This window comes from Pollachius pollachius (genome assembly GCF_949987615.1).
Source record: "Pollachius pollachius genome assembly, contig: scaffold_27, whole genome shotgun sequence".
Taxonomy (NCBI): domain Eukaryota; kingdom Metazoa; phylum Chordata; class Actinopteri; order Gadiformes; family Gadidae; genus Pollachius; species Pollachius pollachius.
In genome coordinates this window covers 530,885-541,160 of record NW_027641399.1, presented here as the reverse complement: position 1 = coordinate 541,160, position 10,276 = coordinate 530,885, and positions in this window count along the sequence as shown.

The following is a 10,276-nucleotide window of genomic DNA, read 5'->3' as shown; positions in this document are numbered from 1 at the left end:
ATGGAATAAAGTCTTTATGCATTGCTTTCCTTCATTATGGATCTAATCATTGTTTCTGTACAAGTCCCGTCTCTGGCCACGGCAGCGCTCTCAGTCCTTTTGTGCTCCTGCTGAATAAAAGGTAGTATGGACCCGGTAACATTTGCGTACGGCCATACCACCCTGATCACGCCCGATCTCGTCTGATCTCGGAAGCTAAGCAGGGTCGGGCCAGGTTAGTACTTGGATGGGTGACCGCCTGGGATTACCAGGTGCTGTAAGCATTTTTATTTTTCTGCTCGAGATCAATGGCTGCAATGGTCTGCCGTGCCCTGATCCTTAGCGCCCACTGTTTGGGAGAATATAAGCAACATACAGACACCGACAACGTCTCTCCAAACTCTATTTGTGAAACATGCAGACACTGTTGTGACGCCGGCAGCAGGGAGCATCAGAGGGCTGCAACGACAGAGATACATTGCAGTCTATCCCTGGTGTTGCAACGTTACATTTCTTCAAAAGATCACTCAACCGCACACGCAGTGTATTGCATTGCGTTTTCATATGGTACTTTGAGTATGGAATAAAGTCTTTATGCATTGCTTTCCTTCATTATGGATCTAATCATTGTTTCTGTACAAGTCCCGTCTCTGGCCACGGCAGCGCTCTCAGTCCTTTTGTGCTCCTGCTGAATAAAAGGTAGTATGGACCCGGTAACATTTGCGTACGGCCATACCACCCTGATCACGCCCGATCTCGTCTGATCTCGGAAGCTAAGCAGGGTCGGGCCAGGTTAGTACTTGGATGGGTGACCGCCTGGGATTACCAGGTGCTGTAAGCATTTTTATTTTTCTGCTCGAGATCAATGGCTGCAATGGTCTGCCGTGCCCTGATCTTTAGCGCCCACTGTTTGGGAGAATTTAAGCAACATATAGACACTGACAACGTCTCTCCAAACTCTATTTGTGAAAAATGCAGACACTGTTGTGACGACCGGCAGCAGGGAGCATCAGAGGGCTGCAACGACAGAGATACATTGCAGTCTATCCCTGGTGTTGCAACGCTACATTTCTTCAAAAGATCACTCAACCGCACACGCAGTGTATTGCATTGCGTTTTCATATGGTACTTTGAGTATGGAATAAAGTCTTTATGCATTGCTTTCCTTCATGATGGATCTAATCATTGTTTCTGTACAAGTCCCGTCTCTGGCCACGGCAGCGCTCTCAGTCCTTTTGTGCTCCTGCTGAATAAAAGGTAGTATGGACCCGGTAACATTTGCGTACGGCCATACCACCCTGATCACGCCCGATCTCGTCTGATCTCGGAAGCTAAGCAGTGTCGGGCCTGGTTAGTACTTGGATGGGTGACCGGCTGGGAATACCAGGTGCTGTAAGCATTTTTATTTTTCTGCTCGAGATCAATGGCTGCAATGGTCTGCCGTGCCCTGATCCTTAGCGCCCACTGTTTGGGAGAATTTAAGCAACATACAGACACTGACAACGTCTCTCCAAACTCTATTTGTGAAACATGCAGACACTGTTGTGACGCCGGCAGCAGGGAGCATCAGAGGGCTGCAACGACAGAGATACATTGCAGTCTATCCCTGGTGTTGCAACGCTACATTTCTTCAAAAGATCACTCAACCGCACAAGCAGTGTATTGCATTACGTTTTGATATGGTACATTGAGTCTGGAATAAAGTCTTTATGCATTGCTTTCCTTCATTATGGATCTAATCATTGTTTCTGTACAAGTCCCGTCTCTGGCCACGGCAGCACCCTCAGTCCTTATGTGCTCCTGCTGTATAAAACCTAGTATGGACCCGGAAATGTTAGTTTACGGCCATAACAGCCTGATCATGCCCGATCTCGTCTGATATTGGAAGTTAAGCAGGGACGGGCCTGGTTACTACATCGATGGGGGACCACCTGGTGCTGTAAGCACATTTATTTTTCAACTCGAGCTCATTGGCTGCAATGGCCTGCCATGCCGTGATCTTTAGCGCCCACTGTTTGGGAGAATTTAAGCAACATACAGACACTGACAACGTCTCTCCAAACTCTATTTGTGAAACATGCAGACACTGTTGTGACGCCGGCAGCAGGGAGCATCAGAGGGCTGCAACGACAGAGATACATTGCAGTCTATCCCTGGTGTTGCAACGCTACATTTCTTCAAAAGATCACTCAACCGCACACGCAGTGTATTGCATTGCGTTTTGATATGGTACTTTGAGTATGGAATAAAGTCTTTATGCATTGCTTTCCTTCATTATGGATCTAATCATTGTTTCTGTACAAGTCCCGTCTCTGGCCACGGCAGCGCTCTCAGTCCTTTTGTGCTCCTGCTGAATAAAAGGTAGTATGGACCCGGTAACATTTGCGTACGGCCATACCACCCTGATCACGCCCGATCTCGTCTGATCTCGGAAGCTAAGCAGGGTCGGGCCAGGTTAGTACTTGGATGGGTGACCGCCTGGGATTACCAGGTGCTGTAAGCATTTTTATTTTTCTGCTCGAGATCAATGGCTGCAATGGTCTGCCGTGCCCTGATCCTTAGCGCCCACTGTTTGGGAGAATATAAGCAACATACAGACACCGACAACGTCTCTCCAAACTCTATTTGTGAAACATGCAGACACTGTTGTGACGCCGGCAGCAGGGAGCATCAGAGGGCTGCAACGACAGAGATACATTGCAGTCTATCCCTGGTGTTGCAACGTTACATTTCTTCAAAAGATCACTCAACCGCACACGCAGTGTATTGCATTGCGTTTTCATATGGTACTTTGAGTATGGAATAAAGTCTTTATGCATTGCTTTCCTTAATTATGGATCTAATCATTGTTTCTGTACAAGTCCCGTCTCTGGCCACGGCAGCGCTCTCAGTCCTTATGTGCTCCTTCTGTGTGAAAGCTAGAATGGACCCGGTAACATTTGCATACGGCCATACCACCCTGATCACGCCAGATGTCGTCTGATCTCGGAAGCTAAGCAGGGTCGGCCGTGGTTAGTACTTGGATGGGTGCCCGCCTGGGAATACCAGGTGCTGTAAGCATTTTTATTTTTCTGCTCGAGATCAATGGCTGCAATGGTCTGCCGTGCCCTGATCTTTAGCGCCCACAGTTTGGGAGAATTTAAGCAACATACAGACACTGACAACGTCTCTCCAAACTCTATTTGTGAAACATGCAGACACTGTTGTGACGCCGGCAGCAGGGAGCATCAGAGGGCTGCAACGACAGAGATACATTGCAGTCTATCCCTGGTGTTGCAACGCTACATTTCTTCAAAAGATCACTCAACCGCACACGCAGTGTATTGCATTGCGTTTTCATATGGTACTTTGAGTATGGAATAAAGTCTTTATGCATTGCTTTCCTTCATGATGGATCTAATCATTGTTTCTGTACAAGTCCCGTCTCTGGCCACGGCAGCGCTCTCAGTCCTTTTGTGCTCCTGCTGAATAAAAGGTAGTATGGACCCGGTAACATTAGCGTACGGCCATACCACCCTGATCACGCCCGATCTCGTCTGATCTAGGAAGCTAAGCAGGGTCGGGCCTGGTTAGTACTTGGATGGGTGACCGCCTGGGAATACCAGGTGCTGTAAGCATTTTTATTTTTCTGCTCGAGATCAATGGCTGCAATGGTCTGCCGTGCCCTGATCCTTAGCGCCCACTGTTTGGGAGAATTTAAGCAACATACAGACACTGACAACGTCTCTCCAAACTCTATTTGTGAAAAATGCAGACACTGTTGTGACGCCGGCAGCAGGGAGCATCAGAGGGCTGCAACGACAGAGATACATTGCAGTCTATCCCTGGTGTTGCAACGCTACATTTCTTCAAAAGATCACTCAACCGCACACGCAGTGTATTGCATTGCGTTTTGATATGGTACTTTGAGTATGGAATAAAGTCTTTATGCATTGCTTTCCTTCATTATGGATCTAATCATTGTTTCTGTACAAGTCCCGTCTCTGGCCACGGCTGCACCCTCAGTCCTTATGTGCTCCTGCAAAATAAAAGGTAGTATGGACCCGGTAACATTTGCGTACGGCCATACCACCCTGATCACGCCCGATCTCGTCTGATCTCGGAAGCTAAGCAGGGTCGGGCCTGGTTAGTACTTGGATGGGTGACCGCCTGGGAATACCAGGTGCTGTAAGCATTTTTATTTTTCTGCTCGAGATCAATGGCTGCAATGGTCTGCCGTGCCCTGATCTTTAGCGCCCACTGTTTGGGAGAATTTAAGCAACATACAGACACTGACAACGTCTCTCCAAACTCTATTTGTGAAACATGCATACACTGTTGTGACGCCGGCAGCAGGGAGCATAAGAGGGCTGCAACGACAGTGATACATTGCAGTCTATCCCTGGTGTTGCAACGCAACATTTCTTCAAAAGATCACTCAACCGCACACGCAGCGTATTGCATTGCGTTTTGAAATGGTACTTTGAGTCTGGAATAAAGTCTTTATGCATTGCTTTCCTTCATTATGGATCTAATCATTGTTTCTGTACAAGTCCCGTCTCTGGCCACGGCAGCGCTCTCAGTCCATATGTGCTCCTGCTGTATGAAAGCTAGTATGGACCCGGTAACATTTGCGTACGGCCATACCACCCTGATTTCGCCAGATCTCGTCTGATCTCGGAAGCTAAGCAGGGTCGGGCCTGGTTAGTACTTGGATGGGTGACCACCTGCGAATCCCAGGTGCTGTAAGCATATTTATTTTTCTGCTCGAGATCAATGGCTGCAATGGTCTGCCGTGCCCTGATCTTTAGCGCCCACTGTTTGGGAGAATTTAAGCAACATACAGACACCGACAACGTCTCTCCAAACTCTATTTGTGAAACATGCAGACACTGTTGTGACGCCGGCAGCAGGGAGCATCAGAGGGCTGCAACGACAGAGATACATTGCAGTCTATCCCTGGTGTTGCAACGCTACATTTCTTCAAAAGATCACTCAACCGCACACGCAGTGTATTGCATTGCGTTTTGATATGGTACTTTGAGTATGGAATAAAGTCTTTATGCATTGCTTTCCTTCATTATGGATCTAATCATTGTTTCTGTACAAGTCCCGTCTCTGGCCACGGCAGCGCTCTCAGTCCTTTTGTGCTCCTGCTGAATAAAAGGTAGTATGGACCCGGTAACATTTGCGTACGGCCATACCACCCTGATCACGCCCGATCTCGTCTGATCTCGGAAGCTAAGCAGGGTCGGGCCAGGTTAGTACTTGGATGGGTGACCGCCTGGGATTACCAGGTGCTGTAAGCATTTTTATTTTTCTGCTCGAGATCAATGGCTGCAATGGTCTGCCGTGCCCTGATCCTTAGCGCCCACTGTTTGGGAGAATATAAGCAACATACAGACACCGACAACGTCTCTCCAAACTCTATTTGTGAAACATGCAGACACTGTTGTGACGCCGGCAGCAGGGAGCATCAGAGGGCTGCAACGACAGAGATACATTGCAGTCTATCCCTGGTGTTGCAACGTTACATTTCTTCAAAAGATCACTCAACCGCACACGCAGTGTATTGCATTGCGTTTTCATATGGTACTTTGAGTATGGAATAAAGTCTTTATGCATTGCTTTCCTTCATTATGGATCTAATCATTGTTTCTGTACAAGTCCCGTCTCTGGCCACGGCAGCGCTCTCAGTCCTTTTGTGCTCCTGCTGAATAAAAGGTAGTATGGACCCGGTAACATTTGCGTACGGCCATACCACCCTGATCACGCCCGATCTCGTCTGATCTCGGAAGCTAAGCAGGGTCGGGCCAGGTTAGTACTTGGATGGGTGACCGCCTGGGATTACCAGGTGCTGTAAGCATTTTTATTTTTCTGCTCGAGATCAATGGCTGCAATGGTCTGCCGTGCCCTGATCTTTAGCGCCCACTGTTTGGGAGAATTTAAGCAACATATAGACACTGACAACGTCTCTCCAAACTCTATTTGTGAAAAATGCAGACACTGTTGTGACGACCGGCAGCAGGGAGCATCAGAGGGCTGCAACGACAGAGATACATTGCAGTCTATCCCTGGTGTTGCAACGCTACATTTCTTCAAAAGATCACTCAACCGCACACGCAGTGTATTGCATTGCGTTTTCATATGGTACTTTGAGTATGGAATAAAGTCTTTATGCATTGCTTTCCTTCATGATGGATCTAATCATTGTTTCTGTACAAGTCCCGTCTCTGGCCACGGCAGCGCTCTCAGTCCTTTTGTGCTCCTGCTGAATAAAAGGTAGTATGGACCCGGTAACATTTGCGTACGGCCATACCACCCTGATCACGCCCGATCTCGTCTGATCTCGGAAGCTAAGCAGTGTCGGGCCTGGTTAGTACTTGGATGGGTGACCGGCTGGGAATACCAGGTGCTGTAAGCATTTTTATTTTTCTGCTCGAGATCAATGGCTGCAATGGTCTGCCGTGCCCTGATCCTTAGCGCCCACTGTTTGGGAGAATTTAAGCAACATACAGACACTGACAACGTCTCTCCAAACTCTATTTGTGAAACATGCAGACACTGTTGTGACGCCGGCAGCAGGGAGCATCAGAGGGCTGCAACGACAGAGATACATTGCAGTCTATCCCTGGTGTTGCAACGCTACATTTCTTCAAAAGATCACTCAACCGCACAAGCAGTGTATTGCATTACGTTTTGATATGGTACATTGAGTCTGGAATAAAGTCTTTATGCATTGCTTTCCTTCATTATGGATCTAATCATTGTTTCTGTACAAGTCCCGTCTCTGGCCACGGCAGCACCCTCAGTCCTTATGTGCTCCTGCTGTATAAAACCTAGTATGGACCCGGAAATGTTAGTTTACGGCCATAACAGCCTGATCATGCCCGATCTCGTCTGATATTGGAAGTTAAGCAGGGACGGGCCTGGTTACTACATCGATGGGGGACCACCTGGTGCTGTAAGCACATTTATTTTTCAACTCGAGCTCATTGGCTGCAATGGCCTGCCATGCCGTGATCTTTAGCGCCCACTGTTTGGGAGAATTTAAGCAACATACAGACACTGACAACGTCTCTCCAAACTCTATTTGTGAAACATGCAGACACTGTTGTGACGCCGGCAGCAGGGAGCATCAGAGGGCTGCAACGACAGTGATACATTGCAGTCTATCCCTGGTGTTGCAACGCAACATTTCTTCAAAAGATCACTCAACCGCACACGCAGTGTATTGCATTGCGTTTTAATATGGTACTTTGAGTATGGAATAAAGTCTTTATGCATTGCTTTCCTTCATTATGGATCTAATCATTGTTTCTGTACAAGTCCCGTCTCTGGCCACGGCAGCGCTCTCAGTCCTTTTGTGCACCTGCTGAATAAAAGGTAGTATGGACCCGTTAACATTTGCGTACGGCCATACCACCCTGATCACGCCCGATCTCGTCTGATCTCGGAAGCTAAGCAGGGTCGGGCCTGGTTAGTACTTGGATGGGTGACCGCCTGGGAATACCAGGTGCTGTAAGCATATTTATTTTTCTGCTCGAGATCAATGGCTGCAATGGTCTGCCGTGCCCTGATCTTTAGCGCCCACTGTTTGGGAGAATTTAAGCAACATACAGACACTGACAACGTCTCGACAGACTCTATTTGTGAAAAATGCAGACACTGTTGTGACGCCGGCAGCAGGGAGCATCAGAGGGCTGCAACGACAGAGATACATTGCAGTCTATCCCTGGTGTTGCAACGCTACATTTCTTCAAAAGATCACTCAACCGCACACGCAGTGTATTGCATTGCGTTTTGATATGATACTTTGAGTCTGGAATAAAGTCTTTATGCATTGCTTTCCTTCATTATGGATCTAATCATTGTTTCTGTACAAGTCCCGTCTCTGGCCACGGCAGCGCTCTCAGTCCTTATGTGCTCCTTCTGTGTGAAAGCTAGTATGGACCCGGTAACTTTTGCATACGGCCATACCACCCTGATCAAGCCCGATCTCGTCTGATCTCGGAAGCTAAGCAGGGTCGGGCCTGGTAAGTAATTGGATGGGTGACCACCTGGGAATACCAGGTGCTGTAAGCTTTTTTATTTTTCTGCTCGAGATCAATGGCTGCAATGGTCTGCCGTGCCCTGATCCTTAGCGCCCACTGTTTGGGAGAATTTAATCAACATACAGACACCGACAACGTCTCTCCAAACTCTATTTGTGAAACATGCAGACACTGTTGTGACGCCGGCAGCAGGGAGCATCAGAGGGCTGCAACGACAGAGATACATTGCAGTCTATCCCTGGTGTTGCAACGCTACATTTCTTCAAAAGATCACTCAACCGCACACGCAGTGTATTGCATTGCGTTTTCATATGGTACTTTGAGTATGGAATAAAGTCTTTATGCATTGCTTTCCTTCATTATGGATCTTATCATTGTTTCTGTACAAGTCCCGTCTCTGGCCACGGCAGCGCTCTCAGTCCTTTTGTGCTCCTGCTGAATAAAAGGTAGTATGGACCCGGTAACATTTGCGTACGGCCATACCACCCTGATCACGCCCGATCTCGTCTGATCTCGGAAGCTAAGCAGGGTCGGGCCTGGTTAGTACTTGGATGGGTGACCGCCTGGGAATACCAGGTGCTGTAAGCATATTTATTTTTCTGCTCGAGATCAATGGCTGCAATGGTCTGCCGTGCCCTGATCTTTAGCGCCCACTGTTTGGGAGAATTTAAGCAACATACAGACACTGACAACGTCTCTCCAAACTCTATTTGTGAAACATGCAGACACTGTTGTGACGCCGGCAGCAGGGAGCATCAGAGGGCTCCAACGACAGTGATACATTGCAGTCTATCCCTGGTGTTGCAACGCAACATTTCTTCAAAAGATCACTCAACCGCACACGCAGTGTATTGCATTGCGTTTTGATATGGTACTTTGAGTCTGGAATAAAGTCTTTATGCATTGCTTTCCTTCATTATGGATCTAATCATTGTTTCTGTACAAGTCCCGTCTCTGGCCACGGCAGCGCTCTCAGTCCTTATGTGCTCCTGCTGTATGAAAGCTAGTATGGACCCGGTAACATTTGCGTACGGTCATACCACCCTGATCACGCCCGATGTCGTCTGATCTCGGAAGCTAAGCAGGGTCGGGCCTGGTTAGTACTTGGATGGGTGCCCGCCTGGGAATACCAGGTGCTGTAAGCATTTTTATTTTTCTGCTCGAGATCAATGGCTGCAATGGTCTGCCGTGCCCTGATCTTTAGCGCCCACAGTTTGGGAGAATTTAAGCAACATACAGACACTGACAACGTCTCTCCAAACTCTATTTGTGAAACATGCAGACACTGTTGTGACGCCGGCAGCAGGGAGCATCAGAGGGCTGCAACGACAGAGATACATTGCAGTCTATCCCTGGTGTTGCAACGCTACATTTCTTCAAAAGATCACTCAACCGCACACGCAGTGTATTGCATTGCGTTTTCATATGGTACTTTGAGTATGGAATAAAGTCTTTATGCATTGCTTTCCTTCATGATGGATCTAATCATTGTTTCTGTACAAGTCCCGTCTCTGGCCACGGCAGCGCTCTCAGTCCTTTTGTGCTCCTGCTGAATAAAAGGTAGTATGGACCCGGTAACATTAGCGTACGGCCATACCACCCTGAACACGCCCGATCTCGTCTGATCTAGGAAGCTAAGCAGGGTCGGGCCTGGTTAGTACTTGGATGGGTGACCGCCTGGGAATACCAGGTGCTGTAAGCATTTTTATTTTTCTGCTCGAGATCAATGGCTGCAATGGTCTGCCGTGCCCTGATCCTTAGCGCCCACTGTTTGGGAGAATTTAAGCAACATACAGACACTGACAACGTCTCTCCAAACTCTATTTGTGAAAAATGCAGACACTGTTGTGACGCCGGCAGCAGGGAGCATCAGAGGGCTGCAACAAAAGAGATACATTGCAGTCTATCCCTGGTGTTGCAACGCTACATTTCTTCAAAAGATCACTCAACCGCACACGCAGTGTATTGCATTACGTTTTGATATGGTACATTGAGTCTGGAATAAAGTCTTTATGCATTGCTTTCCTTCATTATGGATCTAATCATTGTTTCTGTACAAGTCCCGTCTCTGGCCACGGCTGCACCCTCAGTCCTTATGTGCTCCTGCTGTATAAAACCTAGTATGGACCCGGAAATGTTAGTTTACGGGCATAACAGCCTGATCATGCCCGATCTCGTCTGATATTGGAAGTTAAGCAGGGACGGGCCTGGTTACTACTTCGATGGGGGACCACCTGGTGCTGTAAGCACATTTATTTTTCAAC